The sequence below is a fragment of the Chelonia mydas genome, chromosome 5, assembly GCF_015237465.2.
Source record: "Chelonia mydas isolate rCheMyd1 chromosome 5, rCheMyd1.pri.v2, whole genome shotgun sequence".
Classification (NCBI taxonomy): Eukaryota; Metazoa; Chordata; order Testudines; family Cheloniidae; genus Chelonia; species Chelonia mydas.
This window is the reverse complement of record NC_051245.2, coordinates 74,360,340-74,372,598: the sequence shown is the minus strand read 5'-3', so window position 1 is coordinate 74,372,598 and position 12,259 is coordinate 74,360,340. Positions and strand designations below refer to the sequence as shown.

The 12,259-nt window shown below is 39.3% G+C and overlaps 1 long non-coding RNA gene across 2 annotated transcripts in view; it reads right to left on the bottom strand.

Annotated features, from left to right (window-relative positions):
* The window catches only part of LOC122465969, a 79,442-nt gene extending 69,020 nt beyond the window's left edge, over positions 1-10,422 (bottom strand). For both annotated transcript variants that reach the window (XR_006291129.1, XR_006291130.1), the window contains exon 1: positions 10,358-10,422. This is a non-coding gene — a long non-coding RNA (uncharacterized LOC122465969). The remainder of the gene's footprint in view (positions 1-10,357) is intronic.
* Positions 10,423-12,259: the final 1,837 nt, after the last annotated feature.

Genomic DNA, 12,259 nt, shown 5'->3' with positions numbered 1-12,259 from the left:
GTGTTATCACCAGCCGAAAAACTCCAAAGAATCAGAAAGAGGCCACGTAGAAGCAAGGAAGACATAGAATCATAAATATCAGGGTTGGAAGGGACCTCAGGAGGTCATCTAGTCCAACCCCCTGCTCAAAGCAGGACCAATCCCCAATTTTTGCCCAGATCCCTAAATGGCCCCCTCAAGGATTGAACTCACAACCCTGGGTTTAGCAGGCCAATGCTCAAATCACTGAGCTATCCCTCCCCCCTATGTTGCATGTAGTAATGCAGCATTCAAGTAATGAAAATCAAAAAGTTCAGGAGTGGCAGGACAGTGAAAGGAGGATCCGCCAGCAGAATGAGGCGCGCCAGCACAAAAGCGCAGTGCTCCGGCAGCAAAGCACAGATCGGCTGATAAGCATAATGGAGCACCAACCAGACTCTATCCAGGTGCTTGTAGCCATGCAGGCGGAGCACTACCGCGCCCACCCCCAGCCCCTGCAGCCCTTGTCCCAAAACTTTTTCCCTTGTGCCCCCATGTCATCTCTAATCCATTTTCCCCAACATCCGGGTTCTTACTGCCACCAGCTGCCTCCGACACCTGTAGCTTCACCACCCAGCTCTGAAAACTACGACCCTTACCCACTGCACTCAACCCCCATCACCATGCAGGATAGCCATCCTGAAGTGCAGCACTCCAGACAGGAAGGCTGAGTATGATAACAGGACATATGCAAATCTGTGATTGTACCGTTCCCCACCCCTCCCCCTTGCCCTTTGTGTTTCCCAAGCAGTTGTTTCTTTTCAATAAATGAATTTTCTTTTCAATAAATGGGTTTTTTGGCTTTGAAAACATTCTTTATTATTGCATAAAGTAAAAGATACCTTAGCCCAGGAAAGAAACAGGCACTGCAAGTCAGCATAGCAAACACAGATTCCTGCTAACACTGGAATCACTCCCATGCAGGGCACCAGACATTACTGGAGGCTTTCAGTCTCAGATTGCTCCCTCAAGGCATCCCTAATCCTTGCAGCCCCGTGCTGGGCCCCTCTAATAGTCCTGCTCTCTGGCTGTTCAAATTCAGCCTCCAGGTGTCGAATCTCCAGGTTCCATGCCTCAGTGAATCATTCACCCTTCCCTTCACAAATGTTATGGAGGCTACAGCACATGGATAGAACCACGGGGATGCTGTCATCGGCCAGGTCCAGTTTCCCATACAGAGAGTGCCAGCGACCCTTTAAATGGCCAAAAGCACACTCCACAGTCATTCTGCACCAGCTCAGCCTGTTGTTGAACTGCTCCTTGCTGCTGTCAAGGCTCCCTGTGTAGGGTTTCATGAGCCACGGCATTAAAGGGTAAGCAGGGTCTCCAAGGATCACAATGGGCATTTCAACTTCCCCTACGGTGATCTTCTGGTTTGGGAAAAAAGTCCCAGCTTGCAGCTTCCTGAACAGGCCAGTGTTCTGAAAAATGCGTGCGTCATGCACCTTTCCGGGCCAGCCTGCATTAATGTCAATGAAACACCCACGGTGATCCACAAATGCCTGGAGAACCATAGAGAATACCCCTTCCGATTAACATACTCTGAGGCTAGGTGGGGTGGTGGCAGAACTGGAATATACATGCCATCTATCACCCCTCCGCAGTTAGGGAAACCCATTTGTGCAAAGCCATCCACAGTGTCATGCACATTACCCAGTCACAGTTCTTCTGAGCAGGATGCGATTAATGGCACTGCAAACTTGCATCAAAATGATTCCAACGGTCAACTTTCCCACTCCAAACTTGTTACTCCAACTGGAGTAGCTGTCTGGAGTTGCCAGCTTCCAGACTGTAATAGCCACCCGCTTCTCCACTGTCAGGGCAGCTCTCAATCTCGTGTCCTTGCGCTGCAAGGTGAGGGTGAGCTCATCACAAAGTCCCAAGAATGTGGCTTTTCTCATCCAAAAGTTCTGCAGCCACTTCTCATCATCCCAGACTTGCATGACGATGTGATCCCACCACCGAGTGCTTGTTTCCGAGTCCAAAAGCGGTGTTCCACAGTGGTGAGCATGTCCGTGAATGCCACAAGCAAACTCATGTCATATGTGTTACTCGAGTCGAAATCATCACTGGAGCCCTCACTGTCACTCTGGATCATAAGGAATAACTTGACTGCCAAACGTGATGCGTGGCGAGACTCATCAGCATACTCCTCAGCAGTTCGGGCTCCATTCCCGCAGACCGAAAGCACACAGTACAAAAAATGTTGAAAGATGGCGCCAAATGAGGACGGAAGCATAGGAATTGCTGGGATGCGAACTGATGCATCACGGGGCATTGGGACAGGACCCAGAATGCCCAGCACCCCGTGCCCCTTTCCCACAAGGCACAGCGCCAGAATGGGAAGAGGTGCTCTTTGGGATAGCTACCCATAATGCACTGCTCCCAATGCCGCTGCAAGTGCCACCAATGTGGCCACGCCAGTGAACTTGCAGCTGCTAGTGTGGACAGACTGCAGCATTTTCCCTACTGCGCTCTCCCAAGGTGGGTTTGACTCAAAGTGCTCTACATCTGCAAATGTAGCCATGCCCTAAGATAACAGCTGCATGGGGAAACCCTGGCAACGAGGAGCCAGTGTAGTAAGGTAACGTACTGGAAGAAGGGGCAGGTGAAAGTATTTCTCTTTTCATTGTAGTTTGGGGGTTTCTTTTCTTTTGCTTAAGGGGACGTTTTGGGCCCACCATGTAGGAAAACAAAACCTGAGTGAAGAGAAAAACCCTCCGGAGTCAGACTGGTTTACTTCAGGCTCCTTATCCCCACAAGGAAGAAACGATGAGACTGACCAGGCAAAGGAGTTGCCCTGCCACATTACCTTCTGAGAGAATCTAAGGATTTGTATACTCACCATGTTGTGTAGTAAGATCGATTGTGAACTTGTATCAAATACTAGTAACTTCTATCTACTGCATTAAGAAACCTTCAAATATGCCCTGTAAATTTTCCCTGTGTGAATATGATGAATTGCCCTAGACTCTTCATCTACAACTTGACCATTATTATACCATTTCCCAGATCAACAGTGCATTGTTATCAATAAAAGGAAATCAGTTCATGGCCTGGTGAATTATCCACCTAAACACTTACTATCCTGAAGACAGACAGACATGACAGGCTATACTGTACAATTTATGGACAGGTAACACTCCTGATTTCGCATACTCAGGGAATGTGTGTGTTAGAATTGAAAGCTCAAATTTCCAATTAAGCTTTCTTCTCGCTCATAGTATCGACCATATCTAATAGTGGGGAACTTTCCTTTAAAGCAGCAAGTTTTTTTTCCTCTCACCCCGCCCTCCCTTCCCCGCCCCCCCAAAAAAAGAGTGAAGAGCCAAGACAAAAAAATAAAGAACGAGGGAGGAGAGGAAGGAAGAGGACTGGGAGGAGAAAGGAGAGCAATGTCTTAGTTTTCATCCACTAGGATTTTTTCAAATTTGTCTCAAGTCCCTTTTCTCCAAAATGTTACCTGCTCCTTAGCTGCCAGGTCAGCCACGTTGCTGTGCCAAGCGTCTATCTTTGGAAGGAGTCTGCCTTTCCATGTAAGCAGCATAGGTTTTTTGGCAGCAAGCACTGTTCTAGAGAACCAAGCTTTCCGTTAGCTGGAGAGTTTCTAAGATGATGGTATATATCCCAAAACACAGTCTGGCAAGTACTTTTTAAGGAGCTCTCCATTATCACATTAATCCTCCTGCCTACTTCTAGCCAAAAGGATTGTATCCTGGGACAGACTCAAAACATGTGAGCCAGTGTGGCTCCGGGACAGAATCATCTCCAGCAGCAGTCTGTTCTGACAAGGCCAAAGCTGCAAGTTTCTGATTTTTTAATTCTGTTGCAGTTTGATACATCATTTCATTTCATCTCATTTGGCTTCCAGATTTACAACTTCAGCTCATCATTTCTTTTGGAGGATCAGTTTTTAGTTTTTTATATCAGTTCTGCAGGGGGCATGGGCTGAACGCTAAAGCAACCCGAACTGGAAAAACTAAATAATTTCATGACTCCTATGGACTGACAGACACATCTTTCTTCAACTGAATTTTTACATATTTTCCTTTAGTCTGTTGAAGATGGTTGGTATTTAATAGTCTTGATGTTAAATTGTAATGTACTTAGAAACTGGTTATGACTGAGTTGGGAAAGACAAATATGTTTAAGCACAATTTCCTATTAAATTCTGTGTTATTTGAATGACCTCCTCGGGGGTTCCCCACCATTTGAACTGCAAAGAACCTCTGAATTTAAATGTCTGTTTGAGACATATGTGTTTATGAGTACATTCACTGTTTGTTTGGCAGACTGTTACTAAAGCATAATTTGATGCATTTTTAGATAGGAGCAATTTAATTTATCAATTTAATACTTAATGGCCCAGGTCAAATTACCTTTGCATTGCTACAGCAACACAAAGGCAATTTAGAGCTGCCTTAATTATGCTGACTTTATGCTATCCGCTTCTCCAATTTCTTGGCATAGGCGGTGATGTAGGCTGTGATGGAGCCAGAACACAATACTCCCCAAAATGATCATTCCAGACAATGTGACTTATATGAAACTCATCACAGGGCTGCTTTAAATGTAGGCCCAGTTTACCTTTGGCTACCTTTAGGAATGGGGGAAAGCAGAAATGTGTCTTACAGTCAAGTGAGTATCTTAGAGCTGACATTAAAACAAAAATGGTAAGGAAACATACATGCCAAAATTTGAGTTTAAACATTTAGAAAAATACCCTGAATACTTCCATATAAATATGTTTTCTGCTTTCTTCACCTAATCTCACTGTATGTAAGCTCTCTCCTACTAAACCTCACCTCTACACTGAAAAGCAGGCTACAGGGGGAAAAAGGATAGAAAAAGGCAAACATGTTTTGTTTAAATAGAAAGGATAGTCTTGCGGTTAACGCATTGGTTTAGGACTCAGGCAATCTGAATTCAATTACCAACTGTGCTGCAGGCTCTCTCAATGACTCTGGGGAAGTCACTAATCTCTTGGTGGCAGATCCTCAGATGGTGTGAATTGTCATAGCTCCATTGACTTTGATGATGCTATGACAATTTATACCAACTGAAGATCTACTCCTCAGAGTATTTCTATCATACCCCCAGCTCGAAACGTAGACATACCTTATGTGTCTTGAAGCCCCATCTGTATTATGATCACTCTTGTTCCCCGCTCCCGCATCAAGTATCTGTCTTGCCTATTTATGGCTTAATCCAGCATCCACTGAAGTCATTGACTTTAGTGGTGCAGGGACAGGTATTTAGATTGTAAATTCTTTCAGACAGGAATTGTCTCTTAGTAGATATATGTACAGTACCAATCTTGGTTGGGGCCCTTGGGCATTATATAATAAAAATTATATATCCTATAGCTATCATGACTTAGTCCATTCTTAGTACATTGTGCTTAGTCCACTCTTGTGCACACAGTTTTCTCTCAGATATTAACAGAGTGGAGCTAATGAGGTAGAAACCCAGTGAGGCAACGGGAGCAATGTACTTAGCTCTCTAACTTTAAAAATGCTTTTCCAATATCATATGACATTTTGCTTTAAAATTCAATTTTTACTGATCTTTGCAAAAAAAAAAAAAAAAGCATACAACTGAAAAACAGATAACTATACACAAAGTAAAAGAGCACTTCTCTGCAATGTTAAATCTTGCTTATTAACATGGAGAAGTACTATAAGGAGACACTATACAGCAGGTGCAGTGGACCATTCATATAAAAATAAAACTTATGCTGTACTTTATTTAGTTCCTCTTCTATGTCAAAGATTAATCAAATTAAGAAAGGATAGAAACTAGAGGATGAGAGGGTCTCAATGATAAATTGTGTTATCAAACAGTTGATGTAGTACTAGGGTGTAGGAAGCAATAAAATTTTAGTAGTGCTAGCATGTGAGGATGAAATATACTGGTACCTTTTATTGGGTTGTCTCATCCTATGAGAAATAAGCCCATATTTCAGAAATGCTATAGCATACCTATGCCAACTGGTTCCTATGCCAATTCTTTCCCTGCAAAAAGTCTCCTTTTATGTATTCAAATTTATTATCATGATTTTGAAGATAAAATCATGTTAATGGGAGTTGCAGAAGGGATGGTACAAAAGAGAAAAAAGATGAAAACGTCCAGTGGCACTTAATAATTCTATGGAAATGGAGTTGGTGGGGCTAGAAGGTCACTGCCTCCCTCGTTTATTCATAGCATGTGCATCTGTCCCCTGATATCATTCTGTGTTCAGTGCATGAGTACTATCCCTTACTCAGTCTCTGCTTTTCAAGCAAGAAGAAGTGAAAGAAGCATGCTTACCATCCAGGCCATGGATCTGAACTCAAACTTTCATTTAGATTGGCTCTTGTAGTGGACAGCGGCAGAAGAGTCCACCCACCCCTACAAAGTTGGAAATACTGGAGGTTTTAAGGTCAGCTGGATCACATCCTACTATACTTTAAACTCTGAGACTAAGCAGTTCAGATAACAGGGGGTGAATTGCAGCGCACACTAGCATGCTATGCTGCGCTGTAATTCCCCCATGTGGACGCTGCTGGCACAAACTAAAAGGCACCTAGTTCTCATTGATGTAGGTGTGTTTGAAAGAGGACTATGTTAATGTGAACTAGGTATCTTTTAGTTTATGTCAGCAGCATCCACAAGGGTAAGTTACAGTGCCGCACACCAATGTACACTGCAGTTTACACCCCAGTAGTCTGAACTGTGGGCCCTGTAGATGTAGTCTTAATATCACATTTTTCAATAAAAATGACAAGAGTCCCAAATATTATCTAGACATTTGTATGGAAGACATGTCTTGGACCATAGCAGCTTTCAGTGCCCCATAACCAACCTCACAGCAAAAAATGTCATTTTTAAAACTAATTACCTTTTGATAAGCAGGTTCAGGTTCTCACTCTGTTCTCGTACTTTACTACAAGTGGCTGTACTCAAAATTGCAGAACAAAATTAGAAGAAAAAAACCCAAATATATTTTTAAGATATGGAATACAAAGATAATATATCCACCAAGCAGCCCCAACAAAGAAAGCTTAAATGAAGAAAAAGAAAAATGAAACCACATTGTTTTCATCCTACAAAAACATTTTTCATAACAAAATGTATTTGATCTGCCTAACACCTGATCAAAGAATGCTATCACCCACAATGACTACCATATTTAAAGATGACAAATTGATGATCATGATCATTTGTGTCACACGCCCACTGGAGGAAATTACTATAAAGCTAAGAGCCCAATAATTGAAAGAATTGTTGCTAACTGATTTAAACTTCATAAAAAGCAAAGAAAGACACATGCATTTGGTGATGTCTACAGACACCAAAGAAAAATGAAAAGGTCCTAAGAACATATAAACAAAGCAAATGAATAAAGCCTGCAAAAACAAAACAATATACTGTATGAAGAAGCCATACCATATAAACTCTCAAGTTGTTAGGAAATTGAGACTTTCCCATAACAATGACCCAGGATCAGCAAACAGCTGGAAGACTGGATAGGAGGAAGTAGAAGGCAAAAAAGAAAGAAAATTAAAAATATACACATCAAGCACAAAGGAGATGAGAAATTAGTGCTATTAGGGCACATTCAGTGCTACCTTTAATCTGTTGCACAGCAATTAGCTATCAAAGTGATCAGACAGACAAAAAATAATACTTGGTTTCAGAGTAACAGCCGTGTTAGTCTGTATTCGTAAAAAGAAAAGGAGTACTTGTGGCACCTTAGAGACTAACCAGTTTATTTGAGCATGAGCTTTCGTGAGCTACAGCTCACTTCATCGGATGCATAGCATATCGTGGAAACTGCAGAAGACATTATATACACACAGAGACCATGAAACAAAACTTCCTCCCACCTCACTCCCCCGCTGGCAACAGCTTATCTAAAGTGATCCTCAAGTAGAGCCATTTCCAGCACAAATCCAGGTTTTCTCACCCTTCCCTTCCCCCCCCCCCCCCCCTTATATAGAGCTTTTCATCTGTGGATCTCAGATTGCTTTGCAAAGTTCTGTCTAAGTATCATTATCCTCATTTTATAGATGGAGAAACTGATACACAGAAAATCAAATCATTTGGATACCAACCTCACTACATGGTCTAAGGCAGAGTCCCATCCATTTCTGTGTATACCAAACCACAATGTTTATCAAGTTATTTGAGTACTGTAACAAGGAACTAGACTGAAAGGTGCTTATATTCATCAGTACCAAATGACAAATAAATTTAGTATCTACAGAAACCTGGAACAACCTGCCAATGCCTAGAGGGCATTCTGTGAGAAAGGCCCATTTCAGTGAACAACTGGTGAAGGAACAAAGATCACAAAATCACTTTGTTTAAAGAGTAAGGGCATGGAGTGTGAAGCATACCAAATCATTAAGATAGCAGTGAAATAATCCTGTTCACACCTCTATAAAATTTCAGAAACTCACAACTATGTGAGTCATATTGGTGTGTTGATTTATTATACGAAAATAAGGTGTAAAATTGTTCAAAATTTTTCCAGCTGAATATTTTTCCATCTATAAATGCTGAGTTGTTGAAATCAAGCATTCTACAGGAACAGGTCAATTTCAGTGAAATACCATCTTAAAAAAAATCAGAGTTAAATGTTTCAATTTTTTGTTTTCAAAAGACTTCATTTAGAAATGTATTTTATATTCTGTTTTCATCTTTTATTTTGTAGTTTATATTATATTGTTTTGCTTTATATTATAATTTAAAATTAAACCATAATGTTCAATAATATTGTCTTGTAATCATAAATTTAAAGCATGTTATAAATGTCTAACTTTGGCTTGTAGCCGACAACTCCACTCTCAGTTCTACAAGTATTCAGTCACATTTTATGATGAGCTTGTTTTCACAATGTTCTGACCACTTTTCTGTTGTCAACTAATTTTTGAATTTTACTCACACAAATGCAACAAAAAGTTCATTTTAAATTTGCATATTCCAGCATTTGCACTAATACTGCTGAACAGGGTTATCAAAACCACTAAGCAGAGTACTGATACAGATGCCATTAAATAAGTGGACTATGCAATTGTCTGTGTACACTTGTAAGGTCACACACACACAATTACTTTGTATGCATATGATAATTGGTGCACAGCAAATAAATCTTAGAGTAGCCTAATTTTTCCTGAAATTATCTTTGTGTGGCCCAAATAGAAAAATACTTAAAATATTATTAAACGCCCTAAAAGTGTTATCTTCTGCCTCTCCCTGAGAGTCTTTTGAAGTCCAAAGTGATGTGGGGCTCAGAAGAATTGAATTCTATTCCTGACTCTACCACTGACCTTTAACACATAATTTCATCTGTCTACCTCAGTTTCCCCATCTGCAAAAAAGAGATAATTATATTACTTCTGTCTTTTGAAAAGTGCTTTGATATCTACAGGCATTATTCTTTCAACCCCATAAGGATTATGTTCATCTAACCAGGGACTAAAAACAACATCATGTGATTTATTATTTATATATAGACACAGCTATCCAATCATCTCACATTTCAAATAACTATAGTGAATTCTTTGCATTCAATCCATAGAGTAAATTAAACTCACAAAATAGTCATGTATATTAAAATAAATTAAAAAATTTCAAGATATTGTGGTCTGGTTCCAAAAGCTCTATGAGCAGATAAAAAGGCTAAATTCATGTAAATTATTCAATGATAGCTATTTACTTAGTCTTCAGTGACTGTCAGAACTTCAGAAATCACATACCAAACTTCTATAGTTAACAGAAGATTAGTATTGTAATTGTTTATCATAAGGAAACACAAATGAAGTATCAAATAAAAAGAAGAAATTATATCTGATCATATTATATGCTAGTGTAAAAGAGAAAATCAACATGTTCTCACATAATTATTAAACTGCATGGTGGTATGTTAATTGTTAACATTCAACTCAAAATTAGTTATGAACGCCTACAATAAATGCATGATATAACTAACAGTCAAAGATCAAGAGAATCAAAGGAGGAGCACAGCGGGATGAAATTGTGAAGCAGTACAGAAACACATGTCAGAAAATATCTGTTTATAAACCAGTGCAAATATACTTCCCTAAAATGAACAGGGTTCTGAATCCAGTGTTTGAGTCTCTTATTTAGGAATCTGATTAATATCCAGTTAAAGTATGTGCAATGCAGTAGCCTTGTAGCTTTTCCTCCAAAACACACCTATAGTTTGTATGCTACCTGCTGCAGGTAAAGGCACTTACATTGCTGATTAAAGTATGTATCTAAGCTAAGTGAAGGTATAATAGTCCCAGTTCTTCTACCACAGACTTTCAGTGTTGTTGTTTTTCTTACCTACCTGTAATTGTTTCAACTAAGCAAACACTGTCCATGATGCATTCACATATCATGGTGATGGGTGCACTATAAAAAGAAAAAGAGGGAGGAGAGGTGATGTGTTGATTAAAAAGGACAGGCAGCTCATAAGAATACTGTGAATAATGATGTCAAAAGCCACAGGAGAACCTTTAATGAGGTCTTGTCACATTGTACCAAAGGAGTAAATGAATGATTATAACAAAAGAAGGGTATGCTATGCAAAGGTCAGAAGATAACTGGAAATTTCATATGTATATTGTTCCTATAGTAATAAAGCCCCATTATCTCCCTTAAATATAAAGACAACTGGGAATTTTTCCAAGCAATTGAGTGTTTCAGTGCTATATGAACCAAACACATGTGAACAATAACAGAAGACTAAGAACATAAAACGTTCTATCAATATTTTTTGGCAGTCATTTACATTTTTCTCATCTTGCTGACTATAGAAAAATAACTTTATCAGTTTTTTTGTAACACACAAGAAAATAAGAAAAGCAGATGCATATGCAGAGTTGGAGTAAAAGAAAGTCTGAAATATTTTTGCTATTACCACTTGACATTATTTTCTGGCTCTGATTTGAAATATTTTTATTTAATACACAACATTATAGAAGAGTCAGAAGGAAGGTTTTAAAAATATTATTTATAAAATGCCCATCAATAGTAAATCTGGAAGCAATGAGTTGGCTTAAAAACTGTTTTGAACATGCAAAAACTGTCAGATAAGTAGAACAATACTGTCATGGTTGGTCCAAACAAAACTTGCCATCCTGTGCACATTTTCTTATATGAATTGAATTATTTACGTGTTCAATTTTTTAATTTTTATTTAATTTTTCCAAAAGCAAATATATATAAATAAGTATTTGGAACAGCTATGCACAGTTGTTACTAATATCTGAAGAAGTGATGCTTGAACTTCCAGTGGTGTGTAGTTTTTAATCCGCAACAGAAATGCACCCAAAAGATGAGAAAACAGCTGACTAAATGAGCCATACTTTTGTGTATGCACAGTTTAGCTGGAAATCTCAGGACAATAGGCTCTCTGATTGGATTTCCAATATATCATGTTTCCAGTCAAGCCAGGAGTACAAAGAGAATGGCCTATGTTGCAGTACTTCTATACCAGCCAGAATACTGGGCAATCTGGGTGGATAAAAATCAATGATTTTAAAAAAAAATTAAAAATCAGATTTTTTTTATTTAAATTGGATTTTTATGATAAAATGTTTGAGGAAAAAACCTGACCTAAAGATAGTTTTAATTAAGATACATTATAGCTCAAAGATATCTTATCGTGGAATACGGATTATAAATTCTAATTCTATTGTATGAGACAATATATTCATGTAATGTTTAAGAAAAGTTTTGTAAATGAGTTCCAATAGTCCACGGATTAGGGACCCAATTTTATGGGGTTCCAGGGGCTTCTGTATAAGATTATTTAGGTTAATCTTTCATCTACCCAGTGGGAGTCAGTGCTCAGTCTAGAAGATACCATCAGAGATGCTTAGTTTTGCAGTTCTCAAACTCTGGATTTGTGTCTCCAGAGATAACATGTTTGTTAAGAGCAAAAATGTTTTTAAATAAATAATGTATTGAGGTGAGAAATAACAGACCTCAACCCTATTGTCCCTTTGCAGATTTGTGTACACAGGGTCAATCCCTTACCTCTCTCTAAAAGTGCAAAGTCTCAAAAAGTTCAATGAATAGAAGATTGTTGGGGGCAGAATAGATCTGGACAAGGAGAAGAAGTCTGGAGATAAATGTGAGAAGGGAGGGACAGGCAGTAGAAACAAAAGTGAAACTGTCTGAGCAGCATATTCCAGAAGTCTTGAGGTCTTTCTGTGTGTAGCCTTCATTGATTTTAGATCTACCA